Raw genomic sequence first — 19935 nt, 5'->3', positions numbered from 1 at the left:
CGGCAGGAGGTTCTAAGTTAGGGCGACCATTGATGAGAGCTGTTGTTGGTCAGAGTCAGCAGGATGAGCTACAGCACTGAAGATACTTTCAGTCCCCATGGGTTCAAGCCCCATCTGTTCCAGATTGGGAGCACTAACCACACACCAGGGCCTGTGCAATTCCCCAGAGAGCAGGGCCCCTACCTTCAGGTCCTTCAGGAACTCAGACCTTAAGGAGTGGTCTCCTGGAGGTGTGGCCATGGGGTTCTGGGAACTAGGAAGAAAGATGGCTGACTTCCACTGGCAGCTAACATACTCTGTGTGCCTAAGGTTGTTACAGGTAGAGGCAACAGACTGCAAATGTGTAAGACAACATGACCTATTGTGTGAGCACCAAGGAGTGTGGTATGAGGAGAGGAAGCAGAGGAAGGCAAGAGGAAGAAGTGGGAGACGGGCAGGCACATAGACAGAGTGAATATGAAAACAAATGGAATGTGAAGAGAATATATCCCTCGAAGATAGAGAAGCAAGCAGGGAGGAGGCCACACCATAGAAGCATGTGCATGCCATGCTCAGAGGTTGGACTTTAATCAGAGTGTTGTAGGGAAGCCACAAAGGTGTTGAGTGGGGTCAAGCCAAGCTCAGAAGGAGGGTTTAGGAAAGTTGCTCCCTGTGTTGTGTGGAGGAAACATAGGAAGATGGGATGAAAACACGATGGTTGTAATAGGTCAGGAAACAGGTGATGGGATGTGAAGGAGGGAATCAACAGTGGGACCAAGAAAAGGAAGGGACATTAGGAAGGCAGGATCTCTCTGATTAGATTTTGGATAATAGCGAGAGTGGAAGCAGATTCTCAGGTTTCTCCTGAATGGTGAAATACAAAAGAGAGGATGTTTTAGCACTTCACCAGAGTTACACTGTCGACTTTGCGGTATATTCAAGTGGTGTATCCAGGAAATAAATGGATGCTTCTGGGGTCTAAGGCGTATGCTGGGGGATCCATGTAATGGGTGAAACGGATATTCCTCTTGGAGAGGCTGCTGCTGTCACTATGCTCCAGTGTGGACATCTAACTCTCATTCTGGCCCAGGTGATGAGAAATATTTTGATCACTGCATACTCTGAATCAGAAATAATCTCAAGTTGTCTCTTGTCACTGACCATATGTTGCAAAGAGGACTAATGTTGGAAGTTTCGGCTAAAACTCTCACCAGGGAAAAGCAAAAGGCAAACCTGAACTAATTGCTCTGCCAGTTGAGATGACCTTTAAAAACAAGTTTGAACTTTTGTCAGCGTGCTATCGGTATTTCCATCAGGAAGTATTTCAACCAGCTAATGTTTGCCAACTGGGAGGACCAAGTGTTCAGCTCAACACCAGGGTTTCTGTGCTAATCTGACCTTCCAAGGTATTTAAAGATGCAAAGGCCAGATTCATCACTTGAGTTCCCAAATCCATAGTGTTGTCTTCCAACATTTGCCTATACTTTCTCATTACATGTTTCCTCCCCCTTACAAAAAGCCAAAAGCCCTAACAGTCAAACTGACCTTAAAAACTTTTTAGAATTACATGTTGCTTTCACAATTATCAGCCCTTATCTTTAAGAGGAGGCATCCATAGTGGTTAGGCACTTAAGACTTTGGAGACAAAATACAGGGTTTAAATTCTATCTCCACTTTTTCCTATCCAAGTGACCTCGGGCAAGATTCTTAAACCACCCTAAGCCTCAGTTTCCTCATCTCAAAAATGCAATTTGTAAGAGAACCTACCTTACAGATAAGTAACTATGAGACCAACAAAAGATTAGTCTTGAGATTGCTTGTCACAGGCTGTGGCAGTGGCTAAATGATGATCAGTATAGTTATCATGATCGACAGCCTGTACTAAATCCCACAAAAGGTGCTATGTTAGCTACAGTCCCTGAATGGGGCCTGTGTAACTGATGCAAAGCCAGGGACCATGCTTATTTTTCTTCTTTTTTTATAAACAGAGGCAATAGATAAAATCATTTCAACACAACCCAATACCTCCAACTACATTTCACTGCTCTAAGAAGTAGTGGCAGAAAAATTCAGAGTTTAATTAAATTCTCATTTTGGGCAAAATAAAGGGCAAGAAAGAGCCTTTGAGGGAAAGATAGTTCATAAAACACTGATTATTGTGGTAGAGGGCACATGGAGTGATGAATGGTTACAGTAGAAAAGCATATTATAAGAGAGATTTTTCTCCCACTACAAGTTTTTTTTTGGTCACTGCTCTTCTAATGAAGCTGTACACCTTCAGAACACTCTGTGCTCTACACTTTCCCCTTCACAACACCAGCCTCCACTTTGGAGGAGTTTTTTGTGGTAGCCCTTTGACACAGACTCACTGCTGTGTGTAAGCCTAGAACCCAGAATCACCACTGGAACGGAAACCCTGACCACCTTGTCCCTTTCCACTGTGTAGACCTTGCACTCTTGAGTTACCACCATGACTCATTTGGCTTCCTGTTTAGGGAATAGCTACTTGCCTTCTCCTTGTGTGAGTGGTCAGGAGAGTGGAAGGGGGCAGGCAGGGGAGAGGTACTGGGTCATTGTGGTTACAGAGGAAGGGAGGAATGACGGGTGCAAGGCTCTCTGTATCAGAGGGACACCTTAAAAGGTAACAAAAGCTTGCTTGGATGCTGTTTTGAGTTAAGACTGGAACAACAGCTCAGTTTTGATCCCCCAACAGTCAAAGGGTCCTCTATAACTTGCATGAGAATGAACACATCTAGATTCCAGAAGCCAGCTGGGGGAAGAGGAAGATGCCCCCACCTGAAAGCATTGCGCAGAGACAGAGGGGACCACCTGCAGTGATGAAGGTATGGTGATGGAAGGCTCCAGACATCAGGATTATGTCAGACAGTAGCAGAGAATAATGGCTAAGTGAAAACTAATACCATTGAGTGCTGTCATGTGCCCTGCTTTGAGCTAATATTCTACATGTATTGCCTCCATAAATCCTTACAGCAACCTATACAGGGCAAGCTCAGCCTCAAGGTTGGCAATTCCTGTGCTCTTCTCCCTCCTACTCTGTTGTGTCTGCAATCGGGAAGCAAGTCACCAAGGAAAGTGGCAACTGCAGTGTTAATGGAGTGGGAGACAGGAGACCTGAGATTTTTCTTCTACTTACTCCAGTGTGACCTTGGAGAAGCCATATAAGCCTCTTGAACCCCAGAAGCCTCATCTATCAAATGAGGTACATAAATTTCTGCTGGCCCTTCCCCAAAGGGTTGAGAGGAGCAAATGACTTAACGCACTCAGGACTCTGTACAAAGTCAGCTCTCTCATTATTCACATCAGTTCTCTCCAGCTCCGAAGGGACAGTGATGAAAGTTGAGTACAAATGAAGATGTGACTTATTATTCAAGGCTAAAGAGTCTCAGCTGGATCAAACAGAGTCACCATGCAAGGGCCAGGTCTAGCCTGTCTGGAGAGGTGTTATCATACTGACACAGCTAGCTACTCACAGAGAAGGGTAGGGATGTTTCTAGACCCCAGCCAGGCAGGGGTCAGTGTAGAGCAGTGGGGCCCTACCCATGGAAGATAAAACTCAAACCTGATCATCCACACACAAGGGTCTGCGAGTGGCCAGAGTAATTTGTTGGGGACCCTTATGCCCAGTCCTGGTCTGAGCTGCTGGCATCTTCTTCCTGTCACCTTTAGCCATTCTCACTCTCCAATTCTTTCTTTTACTTAGCAGTATTTCACCCTGCAGGAAACCAAACTGTTTCAGTGAAGGTTGCTTGCCACCTGCTGAAATGCCACCAGTCTTTATGGCAGATCCCAGCCTATCTCAAACATACAGGAGGGGCTGGGTGACCAGAAGGCTCATCCAGCAATTATAGTGCATTCATTTAATATTTATTGGTGAATGTTCATGCAGCACAGGGAGCATATAAATCATGGAAAATGTATCCCTCAGCTCTGATCTTTGTTGTCTCATTGTTATGCTTTTCATACTTCTTTCCTAATTCTCTTAGCCCAGCAGAATCCTTAGCCCAGCAGAATAAACATCTGGCCTCTAGTTTGGAGCTGTCACAGGTTGGTTTGGGCCTTGAACACACGATGGTCACTACCAACCACATGCCCAGTCTTCCACATACCCTCATGTCAATCTGCAGACTCCTCTATCATTCTTTGAGCATTACACATCCTTCTTCTAACATCTGAGGGATTTTCTATGCTTTGCGTTTTTGTGGGAGGCATTACAGAACCAGGCAAGGCCAGATATTTGTTTTCCCAGACTCTCTAACAGTAACGATAAGAACACACCATTGAGGATCTGCCAATCAAACAGGGCAGCTCCAGAGGTGAATGAAGTGTGAGTTCCTAAAACCAGTAGGAACTTGGAAGAATCTGCTCTTCAGCAGTAGCTGGTTGAGAAAGTTCTGGAGCAGTGGTGGCCAGAGCCCCAGGCTGAGGATGTGAAGCAAACGCTCTATAATCTCTGGGGCTGGATGGGACTGCTGGTGTTGCTCTTATGGGGAGTCTACTGGGTGGTTTTGGGTGCTGTTCCTAGCTGGGCGGTGTTCAGGTTTCATTTCCCAGCTCTGAGCAGTTCTGTACAAAATTCAGTATCATTTTTAATGCATTTCTTTCCTGCTTAAATCAGCTAAGTCTTATTCCGTGCCTTGGAACTAGGAATTCTGAGTGATACAGCTCAGGTATAAACAACACTAATAATAATAGCAGCTAACATCTATTGAATATTTTCATATTATAGGAAATATCCCAAAAGTTTTTTTATATAATAACTCATTTACTCCTAAAATACAACCTATGAAATAAGTACCATCAGAAACCCAATTTTACAGTTGAAGAAGCAGGATGAACCTCCAAGAGGTAAGTAACTTTCTGAAGGTCTCATGTTTCACTCTTTCCTTCTACCACCTCCTGAGAAAGAGGCCTAAGAGTGGCCTCTTTAAAAAATTAAAGCCATCACACTTGGGCTGATCTCTCTGCATCCTTTGTATTTGCACCAGGATGAGTATTCTTTAAGAGGGAACATTCATGCCATTGGAAGGTTTTCTGCTATAGAGCTGAAAGTTACCCCAGTGGGACCAAACTGTGGCCTTTTTGCTAGATCAGCCCTGTTACAAACATACGGCTCAAGGGCCCAAAGTGAGACAAGGCACCTGCTGGCCCCTTCAGTTGCAGAACTACCTGAGGGGTTTGCAGCCTCAGGACAAGCTCGCCACTGGGAAGACAGAAGATGCTCTCTGGAAACATCGCTGTTGACCTCTTAATCACCATCCAGTGATAGAAGTAATTAGTCTGAGAGTCTGAATATTGAGCAGCTCTCACATCTGGAGTAGTTTTATAATGCAGGAAACTCATTGCGGAAGGCTGTTAGGGAAGAAAGTCAGATATAAACATAATTCATCACCTAGAGGCTCTGCTTATGGCTGGGTCATGATTTGTAACCTAGAAGTGATTGATGGACAAGACACTTTGGGATGGTGGCTGGGTTTGACATTTTAGTCATCTTTTCTCATTCCACCAGAAAGTAAAGTAACTGTGCTTCTGATAGGAGGAGGAGGGAGGAGGGGATCTGTTGATGTCAGGATTTTTGTGTTTAGTTTTCTTAAACCAATGACAATAAAGGACATATTGGGAGCTGGGGTAAGGCTCTTTGCACTGTGGCTGAGTGAAGCCCTGGAGCTTTCCCTGTGTGTTTTTGGTGCTGCTAGTATGTGCACATCCAAATGCTAAGAAATACTGAAAGCTGTGTCCTAAAATTTAGTGAAGTTGAGGGCATTTTGTTCAGAACTCTAGCAAGAGAAAAATGCTCTACATTTAGGTTTTCCAGAGTAGGCTGGATGAAAGCTTTCTATGCAGAGAATCTGTGATGGGTTGGCTGAGCCTGGTTCATCTAAAGGAAGAGCACAGGAGAGATACAGCTTCTTCAACACAAACGGAAGAAGGGAGTAAACCTAATTAACATCAGCACCATCTTCAGAGTCCCCATTCCATGTCCTTCAAACCCTACAGTGATTTGGCCCTGATCTTCCTGCCTTTCAGGTCTCACTAGTCCTTTCTCCAGCTGTGCTCATAGAGATAGATTCTACTGACAAAGGTATCTATGATGTTTCTTATTGGGATTTAATACAACAAATCCCCATCAGAGAGGTGGGGGAAGGTATCCGCATCTTGGGGTAAGGTGATGAGCTCCAGCTGCACTCTCTTTGAGAATCCACAGTGTGGTGAGAGGTGCTACTGTAAAGTCCCCTAACAAAGCTGCCCCCTTGTTCTTTAGTGTGAGACTTTCCTGCAGAGGTCCACCACGGGCAGGACCCTCAGCGGGGTTCATGTAGGAGAGCCTGGCTTGGTGCGGGCTCTCGTGCCAGATTGGTGAAGCTCTGGCTAAAGTGAGTTGCTAAAGGGCCATGGGAAAGAAGATGAATCTCATTTCTCTATAGTTTATGAGCAGTGGTATTCAAAGATCAGGGATATTGAGGGCTCTTTCAGACTTAGCAGATCAAAAAGACTATATATTAGGGCCTAAATTTGCCCCGTGATTGATTATTAACTAGGCTGGCAAATAGTAAGTATTCAACAAATATTAGTTAGATGAGTGACTACTGCATGCATCATAGCAGAGGAAAATGACACTACAGATTTCCTCTCCTTTTTTTTTTTTTGTACTGGGGATCAAACTCAGGACCTTGGGCTTTCGAGGCAGGCGGCAGCACCACTGAGCTAAATCCCTGGCGTCCCCTGCTTCTTTTTTTGTTCCACTGTGCTGTGGTGTGTCCGCTCCAAAATCCATGCTGCAATGTAATGTTATGGGGAGTTGGAGCCATTAAGAGGTGATTAAGGCACCCCCTCAGCTGGGTTTAATGTCTTTAGGAGAGGGCTCATGGGCGTGGGTGCTCTTTGGCCTTCCTTCCCCCTTCTGCTATGTGATGATGTAGGAAGAAACCTCCATCTGAAACTGGTGCCTAGATCTTGGACTTTCCAGCCTCTGCAATGGTGGGAAAATACATTTCTAGTCTTTATAAAATTACCCAGTCTCAGGTATTCTGTTATAATCACAAAAGTGCTCCTTTTCTACCTTCGTTTCCTTTCTCCTTCTCTTCTGCTCCCCTCTTCTCCTCACGCCTTGCTAAAACCTCCTTTTAGAGAACGCAGCCAGGAAACCAATGGTCAGAATCAGGTTTGCCCTGCTCTCCTACTTAACCTAAGAGGACAGAAGAAATTCACCTTGAGAGCTAAAGAGAGAAAGGGAAAATTCTGTAACTCAGTCCTTGGAACATCTAGGAAGAGATTGCAGAATATTGCTAACAGCCTTTCCAAAGCATATTCTTTTTTAAATTTAAGGAATTGAAAAGAACTCATCTGAAACAGAATCTTGTTTCACTTCACTGAGTGAGTACAGGACCTGGTATACAGTCAATCAAATTTTGAACTGACAGGTGTTGGGATGACTAAGTACTGAGAACATAAAAATACACCCCAGTTTTATACCACCACCACCAAAAGAAGAGCAACTGCCCACACATATATCCCTGGAGGGTTATATGTTAAATGTTAACAGTAGATCATCCCTTAATGGGCTTAAAATTGTGCCCTGTATTTTCCAAAATTTCCAGATTGAATGTCCACAATTTAAGTATTAAAAATAAAAATGTCACTGTAGAAGTATAATTTGTAAATAAATGATACTTTCTAGACTTACTATTCTTGGGCAGTATCTCCTTGTATACACAGCCTGTTTGTTGCCTGACTTGCTGGGGTGAACTAACAATTGCAACTCCCAACTCACACAGGATTAAGACTCCACTGAGGGCTGGGGATTTAGCTCAGTGGTTTCACCACCTGCCTCGAAAGCGCAAGGTCCCGAGTTCGATCCCTGGTACCAGAAAAAAAAAAAGACTCCATTGAGTCTATAAGTTGAAGAATCCTAGGGAATCTCTTTGTATTTTTAGGAGCAATTCTGGGGGCCTCCATTCATTTTGCTTTACCCATAAAGTTTATATACTGTGTATCTGCTACCTACTCCTGACCTGAACCACCCACTACTCCTGTGTAATTATATCAGATGACAAAGTACAGAATTCAATCAGGTGTTCATGTTCAACTTCAGTGGCTTCCCACGTCAGCCCAAATCCAACCCAAACTGGCGAGAAGTGGCAAGAAATGGATGCATTTGGAAGAAAAAGACCAAAATCCTTCTTTTCCTCTCCAGTTGTTTCCCTTGATTTTTATTCTTTCTATTTTATTTATTTTAGTTTAGTTTTTTTTCTTCTATGTTTCTTCTCACCTTTGGATTTACTGTCAGCTTGTACCTAATGAATTCCGGGAACTCTGATGGCTACCTTCACAAATATATTTCTCATTGGATACTCATTACCAATAAAGTGAATATTTTCACCTCCATCTTATAGATAAGGAACCTGAAGTTCAGCCGAGTCACTAAGTGGGAATCGCAGGCCCAGTGAGTGATAAAAGACCAGCCCCATGAACATGCACGGCCCTTTCCACTGTACTACCTCTGCCTTTTTCCTTCTTTAATTACCCTCCAGGTTCTCTTTCCCATTACCCTCCTTTCTTTACCTTTATCTTCATCCTTCTAAGAAGAAAGTACAATGAAAATACCTGGGCTATGTGCTTCAACATACAATATCTCAATAAACAATTTCTACTCAGTAAGTAGATAGCATGTATTCACTCCAGTACTTATTGAATGCTAATGATGTGACTGATACCACTCCAAACACTTTTTAAACATAAGTTTAAGAAACAAAGAAACATAATTTCTGTCCTCAAGGGTCTTATGGTTTGTGGATACTCCCATTACCATTTGTTTTCAAAAGGTAAAGAGACTAAGGCTTAGAGGAATTAATTGACCTCTTCAATATCAGACCCAGAATAATTTTTTTTTGGTACTGGGGATCAAACTCGGTACCTTGTGCTTGCGAGGCAGGCAGTGGAACCACTGAGCTAAATCCCTGGCCCAGACTCAAGAATAATTTTTGACTCCAGATTTCAAGCTTTCTAATAGCATAGAATTCTAGGGCATAGCAGGAGAAAAAAGTTTCCTCCTTAACTCCATAAATAGCAAACAACAGACAGAAAGAGGTAGGGGGGCAAGGACAGAGAGAGCGACAGACAGACAGACAGACAAAGAGAAGGAGAGAGAGAGTAGGAGAGCAAGCACATCTCCTCCCATCCTGCTGAATCCTAAGGCACTGATGAATTCCTTCCTTTTTATTTGGGAGAGCAAAGGCCTCGAAGAGCCCAAAGCTTTACTCCAAGGTCTGGTCAGTGTTTGTGAAGCCAGAGAATGCAAAGGATGAAGAGCATTGTTCTACACCTGCCTCCTTTTAGTTCTGTTTTTTGTTTACTTTTGTTGTTGTCATACTGTACATCCTCTAGCTAAACAAAGAGGCCTTACTTCTCATCCTCGGTCTCTAGGTAGTGAACATTTCAATTTCTTCAGCTAAAAGGATGATTCCCCTGCCCAAACCAAGACAGCAAGATCAAAATAAAATAGGGGGGTTTGAGGGAGAAGGGGAAAGCAGGGAGGTAAGAAGACAGTAAGAGAAAAAGAGGAAGGGAAAGGGGAGGAGAAGGGGGAGTTTGGATCTGGAATGTCCCCCCAAAGGCCCCTGTGTTGAAAGCATCGTCCCCAGCTGATGCTGATGGTGCCACTGGGAGCCACTGGGGCTTTCGGTCAGCTTCTAAGTTGTGTATCTTAGGTATTTTGTCATTGGGACAGAAAGCTGATTATCACAGAGGAGGAGGAAGAAGAACAAAACTATTCGTGATGCCTGTTAAAACTAGTAAGGAAGACTTCTACGAAGTGGAATGCTACCAGGGAGTTTTGCACAGAGGAGAGAGATTCAGCTCAATTCCACATGCAAGGCCAGCTGGAGATTTATAGCCCAGGAGCAGGTGGGGGGCAGGGATGGAAAGTTACTATGGAGAAGCATCAAGCCCAGTGGGATATTTGCTGGATTCACGCAACAGGACTCTGCTAAACCTGAACTAAGAATGGCCAAGGTCAGGGCCTACTGAGAAAGACAGCATAGATGAAGCTGCCCATAGTTTGTTGAAAGAGAGAGTTTCTGTCAGCAGTGATAATGATGCCATTTGCATTTAACATTTATTGAGCATTTATGTGCTGTCTGATGCCCATCTCTCATGCTGCAACTAAGCTGTGCTGAAGGGCTTTCCGCGGTATGCTTAGATTCTCAAGCAATTTGCAAGCACATAACTCAAGAACCACTGCTCTAAGGAGAATCTGTGCTGGGCTTCTCTGAACAACCATTTGTAATATTTCAGAGCATTAATGAAAAAAGAAAAACCACCCTAAAAAGCCTGGTACCCTGGAGAAGCCAGTGGGATAATTCCTGACGTGCTGCTTAGGACAGGAACAACTGCACAGAGAGGCTGTCCCTCCATCATCCCCACTGCCCTCCTGGCTGTGGGGTATTGTTTATGGCCTGGGTGCCGAGGGAAGACAGGAGACCCCTCTGTACATTCCTGAAGGCCTGGGCCAGGCCTGGTCATCCAGGTGCCTGCCTCGTACAAGAACACAATTTTCTTAGGTTGAACTCTGCCTCGTGCCCCAGGGCCCCTGGTGGGTGTGATGCCTTCCCTTTTCACTAAACTAGGGTGGTGGGTGCACAGCAGGCAGAAAGGAGGTTGGGAGGGGAAGGAAGAGGGTTTCACACAGGGTAGGCAGGGGTTCCCTGGCCACAGGGCCATAACTCATCCTAATGAAGGGCCTCAGTAAACCTGTCAAGCCCTGGGGTGTCAGCAGGAAGCTGCTGGCCCTTTTGCTGACAAGGGTCCCCAAATGTGCAGGTGCTAATGGGGCTCTTTCCTCCTGGGGATTTTATGGCAAGTTAGGGAGCAGCTGGAAACTTTGGGACCTTATTCCATCAGCGGCCTGCAGAAGGGATGGTGAACCACAGGACTTGCTCTGGGAGGTCCCGGATGGCACTGGATGCTCTTCCGTTCAGCAGCAGGAACCCTTTGTTAGCAGGCAGCTGGAAGAAGATGAATAGTGGCAGTGGCCTTGGTTGTAGGATGTTGGATAGAATGAATTATAGTCAAAGCAGGTAAGAACAGCCAAAATTTATCAAAAAATTCATCCTGGGCCAGACTTGCACTTTGCTTCTCTGCATATACTGTCTCACTCCCTACAACACTGAAATGGCATCATCAACCCTATTTTTCCTATGAAGCAGATGAAGCTCAGAGGAGCTGAGTGATCTGCCCAAGGTCACACAGCTGGACAGTTGCTGAGGCAGCATTTAAGCTCAGGTCAGCCTGACTCCTGAGCCCTATACCCATAACATTTAATGAGCACTGTACATGGTAGTGTACCTTCATTATGATTTGAAATAGGCAAAGCTCTGAGACCCTTATTATTAACATAGTTTACAGATGAGCAAAACCGCTTGGGGAGGTATAGGGTTGTGCACAAGGTAACACAGTAAATGTCCTTAGCTAAGATTTGACAGCCTGCCACCACATTAGCATAGCACTCCTTGGGGGAAGGCCAACTTGAACAAACCACTGCTTTCTAAGGTTATGTAAAATTCTCATTGTTTTCTAGCTTTTCTCTATTTTTCTTCATGCTCTTGAGGAAACTCACAGAACTCCTACTTTATACTCCGATATTTTTTCCCAACCTACAGAGCTTCCATTTAAGTTTCCGGTTAAGTACCTAGTTGAGATGATGTTAGATTACTTATTTTTAAATATTGTATCCCTCACCTGTTTCCAGAAGAGTATTGAGACAGTTTATTAAAATATAACATATATGTGTCCTCCACTGACTAAATTGTAAACTCTTAAAGGGTTGGCCATTTGTCTACTTTCTATACTTCGCTCTTCCCACCCCAAAGCCCAGGGTTTTAGAAAAGTGTCTGTCTGTCTATCCATCTGCAAATATTACCTATTCCTATCTGTCTGCTTATCTTTTTATCTATCCATTCATCTGTCTATATATCTGCCTCTATCTATCTATCCCTCCATCCACGCATCCATCCACCTATTTACCTACCTACCTCTACATGGAAGAATGGGAGAAATGACGGGACCAGTACCAAAAGATTAAGAGTTATTTTGACTTGCCATTGGTTCAATGTAACTTGGCAAACACAGAAAAAAGTAGAAAAATTATAGATGAAGCTGTGATGGTGCTTAACCCCTTCGTTTTTGTAATAATCGGTTTTTCTTTTGACTATGACTGATAGCTTACATCAGCAACAGCATGTAACTTACACTGCTGTTGGCTAAGCTTATCTCTGCTCCCTTCCTTATAGGATCATTGACAAATGAGTTCCCAGCAGTTCAGTACACAGCAAATCTACAACTTGAACTTATAATTTTTTCCTACAGCTCCAAAGCCAATAAAGTGATCACAATCAAATATACTGTTCTTCATTAAATTATAAATCATATGCAGCACATCTTATGCAAAATAAGAATTTGGTTCCCTTGGATGCTGGTGAGAAGAAACATTGTCTCTGAGAACTATTGGAGAACCAAGTGGTCACCCCATTGAGCAATGAGACACGCGAAGATTCCACAACTAACTTCATTACTGCCTTTATTTCTGTATGTAATTATAGTTGCTCCTCTGTATCCATGAGGGATGGGTTCTGGGACCCCACACCCCAAACCAAAACCCAAGGGCGCTCAGATCCCTTATATAAAATGACAGTGTTTGCATACAACTTGTGCACACCCTTCATATACTTTCATCTCTAGGTGATTTATAATACCTAGGACAATGTAAATATAAATAGTTGTTACACCATACTGTTTAGTGAATAATGAATAAATTTTTTTTCAAATATTTTCAATGCATGGTTGGTTGAATCCATGGACATGGACCTGAGGATATGAAGGGCTGGCTTTATGGATATTTACATGTATCTGTCAAATACATTTGGTAGTATATACATATCTACCTGTTATTTTAATAGAGTTATACGATAAGACTCTGGGTTAACAAGGAAAAATTTACTAGTATAACATCTATATCCTCTTCCAAAGTACACACACCTGAAAAAGAGAACAGGAGATCACCATTAATTTAGGCTGAGAACTTCTAGCAAAGGGCTCTTGGTGTTGAGGACCATCAGTATGCTTCAGTTAAATTTAACACAATCCCAAACTGATGAGATCTGGGGTTGCAAACTGCCAAACAGGAAATTGTCCCTGTGATCTCCTGCTCTTCAAAAGAGACCCTCTGCAGCATGGTGTTTGTCAGTTCAGAGTTTAATTAGCCATCTACAAGCACTCAATCAGGGCTCAGCAGGGAAGTCCAAACACTGTCAGGCTGCAGGCCATGGCACAGGCCTCTGGGCAATGCTCTGCTTTGGTAAGAGCTGTCTACCAGGGAGGTAGCTTGCCAACTGCCCTCCAGGAATTGCTCCTCTTTGTCCTAGCACTTAACACCCCAGGGAGAGACCAACCAGAAATTCTTCTCATCTGTCTGGCAATTAGAAAGGGAAAGCTCACTATTAACTATTTAACATACCCACCCAGAGGAGAAAACTGTCCCTCCTGGTTAGGTCTGGTTGCCTACCTTCATAAACTGCTCCTGCAAGGGCCCTCAACCTCACTTCCTTGGGCTTTTACTCTCTTCTCTTAGAAAGCTGTCTCCACCTTAGCAGTCTCAACAGGATTGTGCTTAGATACATTCTCCAAATCTGTGCCCGTGGTTAAAATCAAAGACAATAATTCTAGAACCCTCAACTCCTTTGTTGCAATCCCCTTTCCCTGTAGTTAGGAGTGGGTGAGGGATACTGGCAACTTCTTTTCAATAGTGCCATAAAGTTTCAGTCCAGTTCACTGCTCACACATGCTTGTGGGTCGACTCCAGCGGTATTTAGGGGAAAAGAAAAATTGAAGCTGTGGCTTCCATTTTAAAATGGAGATCTTTCACACACACACACACACACACACACACACACACACACACGATTTCTAGTTTCTTTTCAAAGACAAATAAAAATAGCAGAAGCTATAATAACATTGAATCCACACACCTGCATGATAAACCTTGTTTTAAGATGATTAGGGCAAGCCTCTCTCAGGATGGCAATACACTGCCTTGGATTGAGTAGGGGGCCCAAAAGGCTGAAATCAAAGCTGGACCAAGTTGGCTTCTAGTGGGAGGAAGGCACCCCCTCCCCAGTCTATGCAAAGGCTCCCTATGGGCCAGAGGCATCCAATTCCCTCCACTGGGGTCCTGGTCAACTTCTCCCATTAATGTTACCTGCCTCTCCCAGCACAAGGGTGCAATCCCTGCTGCTATAGACAACAACAATCCACAGCTATAAACTTTTTACAAGTTCAACAGCACCAGTGCATAGATTAGATTTCTACTCAGGGTTCAGAGATAGCTCTTACTGTGTTACCATCTACAACAATTCTCCCTCGACTCCAGGTTTCTTAAATCCAGCCCTGCTCACTCTTTCTTGTTTCCCATGTTTCTGGAAAAACATCACCTCACTCTCAGAACCAGAGCAGGTTGGCTGGAAACACATGTGGCTTATTGTACTGCCGAGTTACAAAGAATGAGAAAGGTTGGTCCAATTTCTTTATGGAGCAGCCTGCTGTCTCTGAGGTTGTCAGCAATCTTGGGTTTCTGCTTTTATGACATCTTCTGACCCAATGAGCAGACCTGGGCCATAAAATGCAAATCACTTCAGCAGTCAGTTGATCCCACTGAAATCACTTCAACTAACACAGCAGTAAAAGAGGGAAAAAGAGTTTTTCTCTCTGGTCTTGCTCTACTCAGAGATAACCTGGAAAACTTAAAGGGCTTTTAAGTGTCCAGATCCACCCCAATTCCTCAAATCCAGGCCACATGCATGGCTGTTTAAGCCTAAATGAAAATTAATGAAATGGAAATAAGAAGGAGGTTACTGGTGTGACTCAGGTCTGCTGGTGTCAATACCCAAGACCAACAAGTGGTAGATAGTGCCCACAGAACCATCCTCTCTATAGTTTCTAGAACTATGAATGGTCTGTGAGTTCATGAAAATTCCTTTTATGATTTTTCACAGCTGGATAAACGAAGTGTTCAAACCATAAGCAGAAATGACATGGGTATTGCCAAGGAGCTGCATCTTGTCCTCTTTCACAGCTGGTCCATGACTGGCATCTTTGATCTCTAGCTGACTCACCCTCAGTGCACCAGCCCAGAACCCCAAGAGTCAGTACCACTGTGTTTCTATGGGGACTCCCCAAATCATTCCTCAGAGGCCTTGATTTCCCCCTAGGCAGCTTCCTCAGATATGTCGAGTCTCCTCTGTAGCTAACAGCTCTTCCATTCTCAGCCACATGATGTCGTTCAGAAGTTCCAGCACTTATGTGATCAATTTCATTTTCCTGTGAGAATGAATGGTCAAGGCCAAGGAGCACAAAGCTTAGCAGTCATGCAGGACAGCCACCCTGCTTTACACATGAACAAAACACAAGTGACTTACAGGAGGGCAAGCAGCAAGGACTGGGACCCAGGAATCCACAGCCACTATGGTAAGTTCTAGAAATATGTGAGGAAATCAATAGCTTGGATCTCAGAAAAATTTCCCTTTAAGTAAAGGTTCTTCAAGAACAAGTGGTAGCCAGACTTCCAGTCCACAGGTACCTGCCTAGTTAAGGTGTATGTTCTTGAATATAACACCAATGAGATTCTTCCATCTATACCTAATGGTTAATTGAACCACTGAGCCCGAAAATTCATTTGCAAAATGAACATATGAAATATATTCAGCCTGACTTGAAATCAAAGAAATGCAAATAAGAACTATAGAGAGATAGTATTTTTTGACTGTCCATGGAAGAAGGATGGAATACAAATCATAAAACTGATGTCAACACTAGCAAGAGAGTCCAATAAAGCTAGACCTCTTAATTCCTGCTGGTAAGGATAAAAATTGGTACAAAGTTCTAATTGGAGTGGTCAACTTACATAACTAACGACAACCCCTCATTGCTTGCTCTCTGATGATGGAATGTCCGAAAAAGGAGTCTTTGTGTGCTGTGTAGTATAAAAATGCAATCTTGGTGAAGATGAGAAAGGCCTAAAAAAAAGTACTGTGGGTCACCACTATTCAAAATGTGGTCTGTAAACTAGTGCTGATCCTGGAATTAGCTGTTACCTCCCAACAATGAGCATCAGCAATACAGAAATTGAATAAATACATAGAAGTTTGACATTTTGCACCATGTCTTTTGCAGAACAAAACAGCCTTTCTTCCACAGAGTTTGAAAAGCACTCACTGTTAGGAAAGCATCCTAAGTGGTAGGCAGCAGAGAGGAGAAGACAGAGTCCAGAAAGAGGTGACTATCACGGCCAAAACATGACTGTTTTGTGAGAGGGGACAGAAATGCCCAACATATTCTGCTGTCAGTGGATAATGCCACCATCTCCTGCATGGGGAGCTTGAGGACAAATCTTTATTTCTTGCCATTGATTGCTGGAGCTGAGCTTGCCTGCAGGACCATGAGGCCAGAAGGCAAGGTCCCTACTGAGGCTGCTCCCAGAGCCTCTGTGCACGTGGGGAGCTTTTACTTCGGTGTATCATTAGGTACCACCTGCTTGCCCCGCTGAAGGGAGGAGGTGTACACCTGCCCTGGGGAATATTACATGGTCATCTAAAATATTTTCCAAACGCTTTTAATAACATGAAACAATGTTCTCTAACTTGACATCCCAACCCACTTTGCCCCATCTCTTCATCCTTCCATATTCTGTTCTTCCTGGACCACCTGGAGGCCTGGACTTCCCTTTTTTTCTGGAAGATGGGTCAGGAAAGGCAGGAGGGCAAGAATGTTCTTTGATGATCTATGATTCTCTGCACTTGTAAAAGGTTTCCATTGCTGTTTTGTTGGCCAGTGACTCCCCATATTCTCTAAAGTAGGAAGCACAGGACAGTCGCTAGAAGTGGGGACTAAGCAGCTGTACTTCCTATTGTATGGGGGCCTGGCCACATGTTCTTAAGTGAGAAACACCTATCCTTCCTCCCAGGCTGTTCTCACCTTCACCAGGTGGTGTACAGTATTTCCAGTTTTAGAAGACAAAATGTATGCTATAAAGGGCTCATCCAGCCAATTGCAAAGGGCTGAGATCCATACTGCCCTCTATGCCCATCTATTTTTCCTTAGAAGAAGCTATTTTTGCTATGATAGCAACAACAGCTACCACTATAACAAAAACAGAGAGGAAATCATAGCATAAAATCCTTTCCATGGTAACAGCATTTATGGATCAGGGATTTGGAACTAACATAGGAATAAACAAAACCAATTAAAGGAATATGGTAAAAATGGACTAATATATCGCTTCTCGGCCTTTTGGCTAAGATCAAGTGTAAAAATGAACCGATAATTACATTGAAACAAGACTTGAAATAAGCATTTTTCTTTTTCCTTTTTTGTGGTACTGGGGATTGAACCCATGGCCTTTGCACTGAACTACATCAGACTGGGTCTCACTAAGTTGCCCAGACTGGGCTCAAATTTATGATCCTCGTCTCAGCCTCCCAGAGTGCTGGGATTATAGATATGCACTAATATGAGCATTTTTCAAAAAACTGAACTGTGAGCACAGATTATCACACCTGGCCAAGCATCAAAACCTCTAGGGAGCTGTAAAGAACACAGATTCCGGGCCCTCCCTTGGAAATGCTAACTGCACGCTGGGGTGGGGCCAGAGAGTCTGTATGTAGAACACACACGTCTGGATTCCAGTGCAGCCAGTTCTGCATTATGTTCACAAGAGCTAAGGAACCATACGGCTCTCTCCTAGCCAAAAAAAAAAAAAAAAAAAAAAAATTACTTTAAGCATTCACCACAGAGCACTTTAATACAAGGAATGGGTTATGCTGGTGAGAGTTGCTAGGAGGCTGGCAGGGGATGCTGACAAACAGCAGATAAGCAGTAGCTGGAAAGTCTTAGGGGAAAATGGAACAGGAGATGTTATACAGCCCAAGGACCTACCTGCCAGGAGATGGAATTACCAAGGAGACACTGCCACCACCAGAGAGGCTACAAGGCAAAGGAGAAGCAGCAGAAATATACTGCCTTCTCCCTCCTACTCTTCACTCCTGCAATCTCCCATAAATGGCAGGACCTAGAAGGCAGCCAGCTGACAAGGAAGTCTGGAAGCTGCAGCTTGCAGACATCAATGCTCCGAGAAACAGAGAAGCAGGAAGCAGGTAAAAGAATGGGTCACCAGCAAACAGGCTCAAGACCTGAAAGCCAGGTCCTCCAGGAAGCCTTTTCTACCCCACCTCAGACTGGATTAGGGGCTTTGGGGAGCTAAAACATGGCTCTGCAAAGATATTCACTTCCTAATCCCTAGAATCTCTGAATATTACTTTATATGATCAAAGAGTGAATATTACCTTATGTCACAAAAGATGTGATTAGAGGAAAGAGCTTGAGAGGGGAGCTTATCCTAGGTTTCTGGGTCCTAAATGCCACGTGTGCTCGTAAGAGAGAGGTAGGAAGAGAAGGGTACATGGAAGAAAAGGAGGTATAAAGGCAAGGCAGAGGCAGGGACTGGAGTGATGCAGCCTCCAGCCAAGGGATGCTGGCAGCCACCAGATGCTGGAAGAGACAAGGAACAAATTTTCTGCCGGGGGGAGTTCAGCCCTGCCCATATCCTGTTTCAAACCTATGATCTCCAGAACTGTGGGAAAATACATTTCTGTTGTTTTATTACAAGTGTGTGGTAATCTGTTACAATAGACACAGGAAACTAATACCATGCCCCTCCACTTCGATCCCAGTGTAGCATCCCTGCTGACCTCCATGGCTCATTGTCCCTTTGCATTGAAGAAGAAGCCTACTGGACCATCTTATCTGCCCTACTGGACCAACCTCCCTGAGGGTGGGATTACATCTTGGGTAGATGGCTCCCCATCCCTCAACACGGTGACTGGCCTGGCACATAAAGGATGACGAATAAATATTATAAAATCAAATTTAGTTTTTAAGGCACACTTAATCTTTGACCTTTTATTTCAGATGATATTATCCAAATAAAGAAGTTGATATTCTAATATTTCTAGTCATTTATTCCAGACTCTAGACTGCAGCTTTCTCTACCCATTAAACTAGCCCCTAACTCCCAAAGTCCTGCAAAGAGGACACACATAGTCTGCTTCAGGTGGCAGGAAACAGTCTCTCCAATGGCACTGCTAGTCTCATTGTTCCTACTTACATCACTCATAATCCCTGAAAGGAACCATGAGCCATGGAAAACAAAAGGGCTTCTTCCGATCAGCTTTCCCCTTCAGTCATCCATCGCCCAGCCATGAGCCAGGTCAAAGTTCTTCTGGAGTCCCCTGTGTTAACAAGCTGCAAGCTAAGCACCACAGTGTCCTACAGCATTTCCCAGAGCAGTTAATTAACAAGGGGATAAACTACCTTGGCAATCACTGGAGCAAGCTGACTTGGTGTGCAGTCATCCAGAGGATGGAATTAGTTTCCAAGGAGACCACAGGGAAATGACAAGAAGGGTAGGCTTGATGGGGCCTGTGGCTTCCTAAGTGCTAAGCCTGGCCCAACTCTCCTTCTCCTCACAGTGCAGAGCAGAAGTGTGCAAGCCCTGCGGTGAGGCTGGATGGGCCTGATAATTACTTATCGCTCAGTGCTCTGGTTGGATTTAAAGGCTGCTCACAGGTGGCATGGACCAGGCTGAGACTCTTCTGGAAATCACACTGTCCAGTGCTGACAGTCCAGGTTGGCAATGTGTTTTAGGGAAATCAGTGAATGGCCCAGAAAAGTGACTGAGAGGTTGGTGGGGTTAGTCAAGTCACAGAGGTGTGGCCATCAATAAAGGCCCAGGAGGGTGAGTTGATAGCTATAAAGAGTGACAGCATTGCTAGGAAAGGTCAGACAGACTATAGTGGATCTTTTCATTCTATTCCATTCCAGTCCATTCCATTC

The 19935-nt window shown here is 44.0% G+C and overlaps 1 protein-coding gene and 1 non-coding gene across 2 annotated transcripts in view; one reads left to right on the top strand and one right to left on the bottom strand.

Moving 5' to 3' along the window:
• Slit3 (slit guidance ligand 3) overlaps positions 1-19935 on the bottom strand; it is a 606864-nt gene that overhangs the window by 387659 nt on the left and 199270 nt on the right. The gene's annotated exons all lie outside the window — the stretch shown is intronic.
• LOC147822960 (U2 spliceosomal RNA) lies at positions 17319-17501 on the top strand. Its single transcript, XR_015444921.1, has one exon. It is a non-coding gene; the product is annotated as a U2 spliceosomal RNA (small nuclear RNA).

This window comes from Heterocephalus glaber, unplaced genomic scaffold, assembly GCF_053883595.1.
Source record: "Heterocephalus glaber isolate CG9 unplaced genomic scaffold, H.glaber_assembly_v1.0 deba00001606, whole genome shotgun sequence".
In the NCBI taxonomy this organism is placed as follows: Eukaryota; Metazoa; Chordata; class Mammalia; order Rodentia; family Bathyergidae; genus Heterocephalus; species Heterocephalus glaber.
The sequence above is the reverse complement of the archived record's forward strand: the minus strand, read 5'-3'. Positions and strand labels throughout refer to the sequence as shown.